The sequence below is a fragment of the Oncorhynchus masou genome, chromosome 9 (assembly GCF_036934945.1).
Source record: "Oncorhynchus masou masou isolate Uvic2021 chromosome 9, UVic_Omas_1.1, whole genome shotgun sequence".
NCBI lineage: Eukaryota > Metazoa > Chordata > Actinopteri > Salmoniformes > Salmonidae > Oncorhynchus > Oncorhynchus masou.
Window position 1 is genome coordinate 32,429,390 of NC_088220.1, and position 12,456 is coordinate 32,441,845.

A 12,456-nucleotide genomic window follows, 5' to 3' on the forward strand; every position below is an offset into this window, starting at 1 on the left:
TTTATTTCTGTGTTTTTTTTGTAGCACCTGCAGGGTTGAAATATGCTACTCTCTTTGTTTACTGTTGTGCTATCATCAGATAATAGCATCTTATGCTTTTGCTGAAAAGCCTTTTTAAAATCTGACATGTTGGCTGGATTCACAACGAGCGTAGCTTTAATTTACAATCTTATATGTGTGATTTAATGAAAGTTAGATTCTGCACCGCAGCCATCCTGCTTTCCAGTTCCACCAGGCCATATCCTCCTTCGTGGACGGTCATGTACAACACTGCCGCCCTCAGCCAGTGATGGCCCGACCAGAAAAAGTTCACCAGCTTGCGTTGCAGGTCTGCGAGCAGAGGACAGCCAGTTTATGCCACAGGGGTTGAGGACAGCCAGTTTATGTCACAGTGAAGATGCCACCAGGTTGTTGATTATCAGCACCCTCCCTCTATATGACACTTGGGACAGGAGCCACCTCCACCTGGCCAGTCTTGACACCACTATCTGTGACAGCCCCTCCCAGTTCTTCCTGACCCAACTCTCCGAGCCCAGGTGCACCCTCAACACTTTAAGCCCCTCACAATTCCACTGCAAACTCCCCCGATAACCAACATAACAGAGCTTTGTTCTTGCCCCAGTTTACCTTAGTCGATGAAGCTCCCTCGTACACCTTCAGACTGGTCTCAGCATATGCAAATGATGGTTCCGTCAGGATATGCAGATCCTGACGGAAACGTCATTTGCATATGCTGACGCTGCTATGTCTGTCACCACATCAATGCCTGTCCAGCACACTCCCTGCAGTCTGCTGCGTAGCAGTCCCATAAACAGCTCAATGGCTAGTGTACATAACTGCCCAAAGAGAGGGCATCCTTGTCTAATGCCCTGTCTCACCCAGACTGGCCTATTGAGCCCCCCTCCTACCTTAACCATACATGACGCCCCAGCGTACAACAGCTTTACACAGGTCAAAAACCTCTTCCCAAACCCAAACCCAGACATAACATTAAACAGATGCTCATAGTCCACTCTATCAAAAGCCTTCTCTTGATCTAAAGAGACCAGTCCAAAGTTCACATTAGAACCTCTCGACACGTCCAACAAGTTCCTGATTAAGAACAAGTTGTCCGTGATTGAGCGTCCCGGTACACAATATGTCTGGTCCTTGTGTATTATAGAGTCCAGATGGGACTTCAGTCTGTTAGAGAGGACTTTGACAAATATCTTGTAGTCCGCACAGAGTAATGCCACAGGCCTCCAGTTCTTAAGTAAACACAAGTCCCCTTTTTTGGGCAGGAGAGTCAGAGCCGCCCGACGGCAGCTCATCGGCAACTCTCCTACCCCGACACATTCACGCAACACAAGTCCAGTCCAATTATTCCCCAGAATTTGTTTTATAAAACTCCACTGGGAGTCCATCGATCCCAGGTGTATGACCGGGGGACATCTGGGTTACGGCCTCTGCCAGTTCATGGGGCAACAGAGGAATGTCCATTTCATCCCTCTGTGCCGGAGAAAGCTTAGGGGTCCTGCGAACAAGACCTGAGCACACATAGGAGCACACACTTCTGCCCTATACAACTCAATATAAAACTCCACAATTGGCTCCCGCATCTCTCCCACCACAGAGGTCACCCGCCCATCAGACAGCCGTAGACAATGCATACACTTGGCTTCACCACTCTGTCTTTCCAAACCAAAGAAGAAGGAGCTGGGAGCATCCATCTCCTTCGGCATGGAGAGCCTAGCTCTTACAAGTGCTACCTTTACTTTACCTGGAAAAAACTACCCAGGTCCCTACGTAATTCAGCTAAATTAGCCTGAAGGCCTACATTGCCTTGCCCCACCATCTCTACCTCCATCTCACTAATACAACACTCGAGTTCCCCTAATACTCTCCTAGCCTCTGAGGATGAGAGAGCTGTATACTGCTGACAGAAATGCAGAATTTGGACTTTCCCCACATCCCACTATTGACTCAGAGACTCATACTCCTCTCTTCGCTGCCCCCACCTTTCCCAAAAGGTCTGTAAACCTGAGCAAAAAGTGGCATCTTGTAAGAGCTTTACATTAAACTTCCAATAGGATGCCTGCCGGGGCCCTGGTGAAATAGACAGCTGGTTATGTGATAATCCGAAAACCCCACTGGGAGAATGGTAGCGCCCAACAGCCTATTGCTCTGATTCCTGTGCATGTAAAAACTATTAAGTCGGGCTGCACTCACCCTAGCCCCAAGAACCTTCACTTTTGTATACTGTCTTGTGTTAGGATGTTTAGTTCTCCAAACATCCACTCGGTCAAACTGATTAATGATGTCCCTTAATTAACACTCCCACTGACACTGAATGAGGCTCTTCCCCATTTATGGCTTTCGTAAAAAATAATTGTACAGTTCCAGCCCCCTCCGACCACCAGCGTCTCCTCAGGCGCTACCTGTGAGAGTTCCTGTCTAAGACACCCAAACAGAACCCCCTCTCTCTCCCTGTGTTAGGCGCATACACATTTAGAAAGACAAAATCCATGTTGTTAATTTCTGCTTTTACAACAAGCAGCCTACCCAAGCAGCCTACCCAAGCAGCCTCCAGAAGCAGCCTCCCCAAGAAGCCTCCCCAAGCAGCCTCCCCAAGCAGCCTCCCCAAGCAGCCTACCCAAGCAGCCTACAGACAGACCCGGTACAAAAAGGACTGCCACCCCTGCACTAAAATCTGTCCCATGGCTCAACACACTTGCCCCTTTCCACCAGAGCCCCCAATCGACTTCATTCACCACTTTAATATGGGTACTTTTTTTGTTTTACATATTCACCCAACACACTCCTCTTCCCTGCATCTCTGGTGCCATTTATATTGAGTGAGAGTCTGCCTGCAGAGTCTCCATAAGAAGTCTCCATTTATATTGAGTGAGTCTACCTGCAGAGTCTCCATAAGAAGACTCCATTTATATTGAGTGATCCTACCCGAAGAGTCTCCATAAGAAGTCTCCATTTATATTGAGCGAGCCTACCCAAAGAGTCTCCATAAGAAGTCTCCATTTATATTGAGTGATCCTACCCGAAGAGTCTCCATAAGAAGTCTCCATTTATATTGAGTGAGTCTACCTGCAGAGTCTCCATAAGAAGTCTCGATTTATATTGAGTGAGTCTACCTGCAGAGTCTCCATAAGAAGTCTCCATTTATATTGAGTGAGTCTACCTGCAGAGTCTCCATAAGAAGTCTCCATTTATATTGAGTGAGTCTACCTGCAGAGTCTCCATAAGAAGTCTCCATTTATATTTAGTCAGTCTACCTGCAGTCTCCATAAGAAGTCTCCATTTATATTGAGCGATCCTACCCAAAGAGTCTCCATAAGAAGTCTCCATTTATATTGAGTGATCCTACCCGAAGAGCCGCCATAAGAAGTCTCAATTTATATTGAGTGATCCTACCCGAAGAGTCTCAATAAGAAGTCTCCATTTATATTGAGTGATCCTACCCGAAGAGTCTCCATAAGAAGTCTCCATTTATATTGAGTGAGTCTACCTGCAGAGTCTCCATAAGAAGTCTCCATTTATATTGAGTGAGTCTACCTGCAGAGTCTCCATAAGAAGTCTCCATTTATATTGAGTGAGTCTACCTGCAGTCTCCATAAGAAGTCTCCATTTATATTGAGTGAGTCTATGCAGAGTCTCCATAAGAAGTCTCCATTTATATTGAGTGAGTCTACCTGCAGAGTCTCCATAAGAAGTCTCCATTTATATTGAGTGAGTCTACCTGCAGAGTCTCCATAAGAAGTCTCAATTTATATTGAGTGAGTCTACCTGCAGAGTCTCCATAAGAAGTCTCCATTTATATTGAGTGAGTCTACCTGCAGAGTCTCCATAAGAATTCTCCATTTATATTGAGTGAGTCTACCTGCAGAGTCTCCATAAGACGTCTCCATTTATATTGAGTGAGTCTACCTGCAGAGTCTCCATAAGAAGTCTCAATTTATATTGAGTGAGTCTACCTGCAGAGTCTCCATAAGAAGTCTCCATTTATATTGAGTGAGTCTACCTGCAGAGTCTCCATAAGAAGTCTCCATTTATATTTAGTCAGTCTACCTGCAGAGTCTCCATAAGAAGTCTCCATTTATATTGAGCGATCCTACCCAAAGAGTCTCCATAAGAAGTCTCCATTTATATTGAGTGATCCTACCCGAAGAGTCTCCATAAGAAGTCTCCATTTATATTGAGTGAGTCTACCTGAAGAGTCTCCATAAGAAGTCTCCATTTATATTGAGTGAGTCTACATGCAGAGTCTCCATAAGAATTCTCCATTTATATTGAGTGAGTCTACCTGCAGTCTCCATAAGAAGTCTCCATTTATATTGAGTGAGTCTACCTGCAGAGTCTCCATAAGAAGTCTCCATTTATATTGAGTGAGTCTACCTGCAGAGTCTCCATAAGAAGTCTCCATTTATATTGAGCGATCCTACCCGAAGAGTCTTCATAAGAAGTCTCCATTTATATTGAGTGATCCTACCCGAAGAGTCGCCATAAGAAGTCTCCATTTATATTGAGCGAGTCTACCTGCAGAGTCTCCATAAGAAGTCTCCATTTATATTGAGTGAGTCTACCTGAAGAGTCTCCATAAGAAGTCTCCATTTACATTGAGTGAGTCTACCTGGAGTCTCCATAAGAAGTCACCATTTATATTGAGTGAGTCTACCTGCAGAGTCTCCATAAGAAGTCTCCATTTATATTGAGCGATCCTACCCGAAGAGTCTTCATAAGAAGTCTCCATTTATATTGAGTGATCCTACCCATCGCCATAAGAAGTCTCCATTTATATTGAGCGAGTCTACCTGCAGAGTCTCCATAAGAAGTCTCCATTTATATTGAGTGAGTCTACCTGAAGAGTCTCCATAAGAAGTCTCCATTTACATTGAGTGAGTCTACCTGGAGTCTCCATAAGAAGTCACCATTTATATTGAGTGAGTCTACCTGACGAGTCTCCATAAGAAGTCTCCATGTATATTGAGCGAGTCTACCCGACGAGTCTCCATAAGAAGTCTCCATTTATATTGAGTGAGTCTACCTGACGAGTCTCCATAAGAAGTCTCCATTTATATTGAGCGAGTCTACCTGATGAGTCTCCATAAGAAGTCTCCATTTATATTGAGCGAGTCTACCTGATGAGTCTCCATAAGAAGTCTCCATTTATATTGAGCGAGTCTACCTGGAGTCTCCATAAGAAGTCACCATTTATATTGAGTGAGTCTACCTGACGAGTCTCCATAAGAAGTCTCCATGTATATTGAGCGAGTCTACCTGACGAGTCTCCATAAGAAGTCACCATTTATATTGAGTGAGTCTACCTGACGAGTCTCCATAAGAAGTCTCCATGTATATTAGTCTATTGACGAGTCTCCATAAGAAGTCACCATTTATATTGAGTGAGTCTACCTGACGAGTCTCCATAAGAAGTCTCCATTTATATTGAGCGAGTCTACCTGACGAGTCTCCATAAGAAGGCTCCATGTATACTGAGCGAGCCTATCCGAAGATTCTCCCTAAGAAGTGGGAGAAAAGCCAGCAAAGAAAGAGACCAATAGCAAAGCTAAAAAAGCCCCAGTGCCAGAAAGAAACTACACATCTGAAAGGTGTCTGAAGGTAGACCCTTACGCACTGTTGTGATCCACTTCCTCAACCTAAACCGTTTCCTGGGTGAGAGGACACCATGCTCCTCATTTTTCATAGCGTGTTGTACTGATCTTACAAACTTTCTCGGATCAGAAAAAAAGCCTCAAGATTAACTTTTTTCCCCTTGGTCTCTTTCACGAACCTTGTCAGTTCCCTCAACGTGTACTCTGAACCCTCTGCCCATTGAAGAGGAATCTGAAAAAAACTCATCATCCTCTTACTCAGACTCACTTTCCTCCTCATCTCCATTAACCCATCCTGACCACCTGCCCTTCCTCTCTGGTCAGGGCCTCCCCCCAGCACCAGGGAAAGGTTCCATGGAGCCTTTGACCACACCAGCCTCTCCCCTCCTACCTCCTTTCTTCTCCCCCTTTTTCCATTTCTGCTTGACACCCTCCTCCTCCCCCTCGAGTCTCTTACACTTCCCCACTATACTCTCCTCATCCACTAGCATAACCTGACTAGACCCAATCATCTACACCACCCTCCATAACCTGACTAGACCCAGCCTCATCTACCCCACCCTCCATAACCTGACTAGACCCAGCCTCATCTACACCACCCTCCATAACCTGACTAGACCCAGCCTCATCTACCCCACCATCCATAGCCTGACTAGACCCAGCCTCATCTACACCACCATCCATAACCTGACTAGGCCCAGCCTCATCTACACCACCATCCATAACTTGACTAGACCCAGCCTCATCTACACCACCATCCATAACTTGACTAGGCCCAGCCTCAGCCACCCCACCATCCATAGCATGACTAGACCCAGCCTCATCTACACCACCATCCATAGCATGACTAGACCCAGCCTCAGCTACCCCACCATCTCTAGCCTGACTAGGCCCAGCCTAATCTACACCACCATCTCTGGCATGACTAGACCCAGCCTCATCTACACCACCATCCATAGCATGACTAGACCCAGCCTCCGCTACATAGCATGACTAGACCCAGGCTCATCTACACCACCATCCATAGCATGACTAGGCCCAGCTTCTGCTGTCTGCATCTCATTGCCCCCTGCGCGTTGACCTCAATTTCCCCCACTGGCGCTTGTGCCCTCACCTTGTCTACGGCCTTTATGTGGGCAAGCCAAATTCTTATGCCCCAAATCCCCACATTCAAAACACTGTAGACTTTCTGTGATGGCAAACCCTGTGTAGAGCCCCTCCCCATGCCTCACTTTAAAATGCACATTTACCTGTTGCTCATTGTTACTCAGAAACATAAACACTTGCCTCCGGAACGAAACAACATGCTTAACAGCATCTGCCTGAAAACCTGCCGACAGTAGACGAAACCCGCTAGTAAATTTACCAAAATGACTCAGCTCTTTGCCGATTTCATCATCTGTAATAAAGGGAGGCAAATTTACAACTATTACCCTTGTTGAAGGGGTAGAAAAAGGTGAAATTGGCATCAACACACCCCATACAAATATTCCACTAGCAATTAGCCTACCAACCAAATTTGCTCTTTCATGAACACAACCACAGCTTTGTTCATTCTAGAAGCGTAATGTATAAATTCAGCTCCTACCTGTTCACCGACTGCAAGCAGAACCGCCTCCACTTCTCAGGAACACCCCTGAGTCCATGCCGTATCAACAGTGTCTCCTCCACGCTAGGCTGAGAAGCCATTGAACACACCACACCTTTCAGACCCCAGGAAACTAATTCTGTCCTCTTCCACCCTAACTTTGCTGAAACAAATTGTGCATTAACCCTCCACCATGGAAAATACAATTGAAAGAAAAGACCAAGGACAGAATAAAGAAGTTTAGTTAGGACAGAGTCCTCCACACCAAACAGTCAAATTCCAAAAACCTCCCAGCATGCACTGCGAGAGAGAGCGAGAGAGAGAGAGCTTGTAACATGCCCAGACATACTGCAGCACTTTGACTGGGCTTAGACTAAACAGTGTTGTAAGTAGAGTCAATGGAAGAAATATAGAACAAATGATGTGGCAATAAAGAACATGATGGAGAAAGACGAACCTCAGAAATGGAATGAAACACAGAAAAGTATTCAGACCCCTTGACTTTTTCTATATTTTGTTAAAAACCTCTTGAAGCTAGGGGGCACTATTTCTATTTTTGGAAAAATAACGTTCCCAAAGTAAACTGACTATTTCTCAGGACCAGATGCTAGAATATGCATATAATTGACAGCTTAGGATAGAAAACACTAAAGTTTCCAAAACGTTAAAAATATTGTCTGTGAGTATAACAGAACTGATATTGCAGGTGAAATCCTGAGAAAAACCCGTGTCTTTCTATGCATCCCTATTGCCCATTGAAAGGGATATCAACCAGATTCCTTTTTTCTACATCTTCCCTAAGGTGTCTACAGCCTTTAGGCGTAGTTTCATGCCTTTATGTTGAAGAATGAGCATAAACGAACACATTGCGTAAGTGGCCAGCTAATGGCCAGCTAATTCTGAAATTGATTAAAATGTTTTTCCCCCTCATCAAAGTACACACAATACCCCATATTGACGAAACAAAAACAGGATTTTAGACATTTTTGCAAATGTATTTAGTATCACATTTACATAGGTATTCAGACCCTTTACTCAGTACTTTGTTGAAGCACCTTTGGCAGTGATTACAGCCTCAAGTCTTCTTGGGTATGACGCTACAAGCTCGGTCCACCTGTATTTAGGAAGTTTCTCTCATTCATCTCTGCAGATCCTCTCAAGCTCTGTCAGGTTGGATGGGGAGCGTAGCTTTTTTCAGGTCTCCAGACATGTTAGATTGGGTTCAAGTCCGGGCTCTGGCTGGGCCACTCAAGAACATATAGAGACTTGTTCCAAAGCCACTCCTGCGTTGTCTTGGCTGTGTGCTTAGGGTTGTTGTCCTGTTGGAAGGTGAACATTCACCCCAGTCTGAGGTCCTGAGTACTCTGGAGCAGGTTTTAATCAAGGATATCTCTGTACTTTGCTCCGTTCATCTTTCCCTCGATCCTGACTAGTCTCCCAGTCCTTGCCGCTGAGAAACATCCCCACAGCATGATGCTGCCACCACCATGCTTCACCGTAGGGATGGTGCCAGGTTTACTCCAGATGTGACACTTGACATCCAGGCCAAAGAGTTCAATCTTTGTTTCATCAGACCAGTGAATCTTGTTTATCATGGTCTGAGAGTCTTCAGGTGCATTTTGACAAACTCCAAATGGGCTGCCATGTGCCTTTTACTGAGGTGTGGCTTCCTTCTGGCCAATCTACCATAAAGACCTGATTGGTGGAGTGCTGCAGAGATGGTTGTCCTTCTGGAAGATTCTCCTATCTCTACAGAGGAACTCTGGAGCTCTGTCTGAGTGACCATCTGGTTCTTGGTCACCTCCCTGACCAAGGCCCTTCTCTCCCGATTGCTCAGTTTGGCCGGGCCAGCTCTAAGACGAGTCATGGTGGTTCCAAACTTCTCCCATTTAAGAATGATGGAGGCCTCTGTGTTCTTGGGGATCTTAAATGCTGCAGACAGTTTCCGGTACCCTTCCCCAGATCTGTGCCTCGACACAATCTTGTCTCTGAGCTTTATGGACAATTCCTTCGACCTCATGGCTTGGTTTTTGCTCTGACATGCACTATCGACTGGGGCACCTTATATCTACAGATGTGTGCCTTTCCAAATCATGTCCAATCAATGAAATTCACCACAGGTTGTCTCCAGTCAAGTTGTAGAAACATCTCAAGGATGATCAATGGAAACAGTATGCGCCCGAGCTCAATTTCGAGTCACATTAAAAAGGGTCTTAATACTTATGTAAATATGTTATTTCTGTTTTTGCTACAATTTCTAAACACCTGTTTTTGCTTTGCCATCATGGGATATTGTGTGTAGATTGATGAGGAAAACGTTTCATTTAACCCATTTTAGAATAAGGCTGTAACGTAACAAAATGTGGAAAAAGGGAAGAGGTCTGAATACTTTCCGAATGCACCGTATGTGGCAAAGTAAACACAGAAAGATAAATAGACTGGGGGAGTGAGGAGGGCCTGTGGGTATGCAGTCCTCGTCTAACTCCAAAATGGGACCCTATACCCTACATAGTGCACTACTTTTGACCAGGAATAGGGTTCCATTTGGGATTTAGTCTCCATGTCTTGCAGTAGACCAAACCAAGCAGATAATGAAGGAGCAGCGGCTCGTTAAACAGAGTGAGAACAAACTCATTGGGGCCACCGCACGGCTTGTGGTTGATCCTCTCAGCTGCAGAGAAACTCAGGGTGTGTGTGTGTGTGTGTGTGTGTGTGTGTGTGTGTGTGTGTGTGTGTGTGTGTGTGTGTGTGTGTGTGTGTGTGTGTGTGTGTGTGTGTGTGTGTGTGTGTGTGTGTGTGTGTGTGTGTGTGTGTGTGTGTGTGTGTGTGTGTGTGTGTGTGTGTGTGTAAGGAGATAACCAGGGCATAGTATTAGACCTGGGGTTAATTGTTAGATGGTCTGGAGGAGAGAGATGATGCTGATTTACAACAGACAGGAAAAACCAATCACAAGACCATAAAACAGAGAGAAATAAAGATGGCGCTGTGGAGGATGCCTGCCGTTTTATGGGCTCTTAACCAACTGGCTATTTAGTTCGTTTTTTTTCAATTTTTTTGTCTTATCTTGAAGATAATGTTGCTGCTACTGTCTCTTATGACCGAAAAGTGCTTTTGGAAATCAGAACAGCGATTACTCGCCTTGAACTGGACGAAAGATTTCTCTTTAATGAGTCGGGCGAGAGGGATTTACTCCAGACACCCGAACAGGCCCTTGTCCACATCATTCACAGGAGAAAGAGACGAAAAAGATTGTCGCGGAAAGAGATCGGGGTGCCTTGTGAGGATCCACCAACGAGTGGCTAATCTGCCCTTGTACTAGTGGCCAACGTACAATCGATGGAAAATAAATTGGACGAGCTGAAAGCCCTACCAACGGGGACATAACAAACTGAAATATCTTATGTTTCACAGAGTTGTGGCTGAACGACGACATGAATAACATACAGCTGGCGGGTTATACACTGTATCGGCAGGATAGAATAGCAGACAAGGGGTGGTGGTCTCTGTATATTTTGTAAACAACTGCTGGTGCATGATACCTAAGGAAGTCTAGAGGTTTCGCTCACCTGTCCACCACCCTGATAAACTGTCCACCACCCTAGTCATAGTTCTCTCTGCTACCGCACGGCAAGTGATACCAGAGCACCAAGTCCAACCTTCTAAACAACTTCTACCCCCAAGCCATAAGACTCCTGAACATCTACTCAAATGGCAACCCAGACTATTTACATTGACCCATTTTATTTTACCTTTATTTAACTAGGCAAGTCAGTTATTAAGAACAAATTCTTATTTTCAATGACGGCCTAGGAACAGTGGGTTCAGGGGCAGAACAACAGTTTTGTACCTTGTCAGCTCAGGGGTTTGAACTTGCAACCTTCCGGTTACTAGTCCACCACTCTAACCACTAGGCTACCCTGCCGCCCCGGTCACCTGTTTTACGCTGCTGCTGCTCTCTGTTATTATCTATGCACAAGTCACTTTAATAACTCTTACCTACATGTACATATTACCTCAATTACCTCGTATAACCGGTGCCCCCACACATTGACTCTGTACCGGTTCCCCTTGTATATAGCCTCGCTATTGTTATTTTACTGCTGCTCTTTAATTATTTGATTCTTTAATTTCTTATTTTTCTTTAGGTATTTTTCTTAAAACTGCATTGTTGGTTAATAAGGGCTTGTAAATAAGCATTTCACTGTAAGGTCTATCTACACCTGTTGTATTCGGCGCATGTGACAAATAAAATGTGATTTGATTTGTGGGTTACTGCTGTGAGGCGAATACCAACATGTTAAGCTAATACCAACATGTCTTAAACAGACCAGGAAAGCTACAACAAACAAACAACAAATGGAATTAGATGTCCCATCAAGCAAAACCAAATGTTAAAAAGCTTGATGTTTGGTGTACAAGTTGAACCATAGCTGCCACACAAACGGTGTCCAACTGGCAGAGGCAGATTACATCGATAATTGTGTAATTCTCCTCATCACCTCCATTCCTAGCTCCAACCTATTTCCAACACCTAATCTGTCTCCACGAAGTGCTTACACAGAACTCTCTGGCTTTGGGAGGAAATGACACGCTATTTATGGCCGAGGTAGGCAAAGCGACTCTCATTGAGAGACATCTGTGGAGTATTTCACAACCGCTCCGAGAGCCTCACTCGCTGCTGATAGACGGCCCTTTTGCTTGTGTGTGTGTGCGTGTGTGTATGTTGTGGGTGCGCATGTTGTGTGTTCGTGTGTGTGTCGGGACTGGCTGTTTAGAGAAGAGGCCTGGCTCGGCTGGCGGGGACTCTAACAACAGCCATCACTAATGTGATTCCCCTGGCGTGACTCACAGCATAGGGGTATAAATATCTACAGAGCTGAGCTAGGAGCCCTGAACTGAGGCCCCTGTCGTTGCATGCCGAGAAAGGAGATCAGGGCCAAAACCTCAGGCTGTTTCAAATCCCACTGAAGAAAAAAAAATAGTTGAATGTTGTTTTTCTTTCTGTGAATTTACGAATGTTTATCTGGCTGAAAGACGTCTGTCTTTTTCACAGCTGTGGAAAATTATAAATAAAAAAAGGATAGAAAAGGATAAATTCATGAGATGGATGATAAGAGGTTTATGAAGCCCCAGAAGACCGGTGTAGATGGAAACCGGGTGTCCCAAATTCCTCATTTGAGACCTAAACTGGTGATTGGGCAGAATTTTGTTGATAGAAGGTCTTCATCTGTAGCTGTTACTGTACTCACGACTCCCACCGAT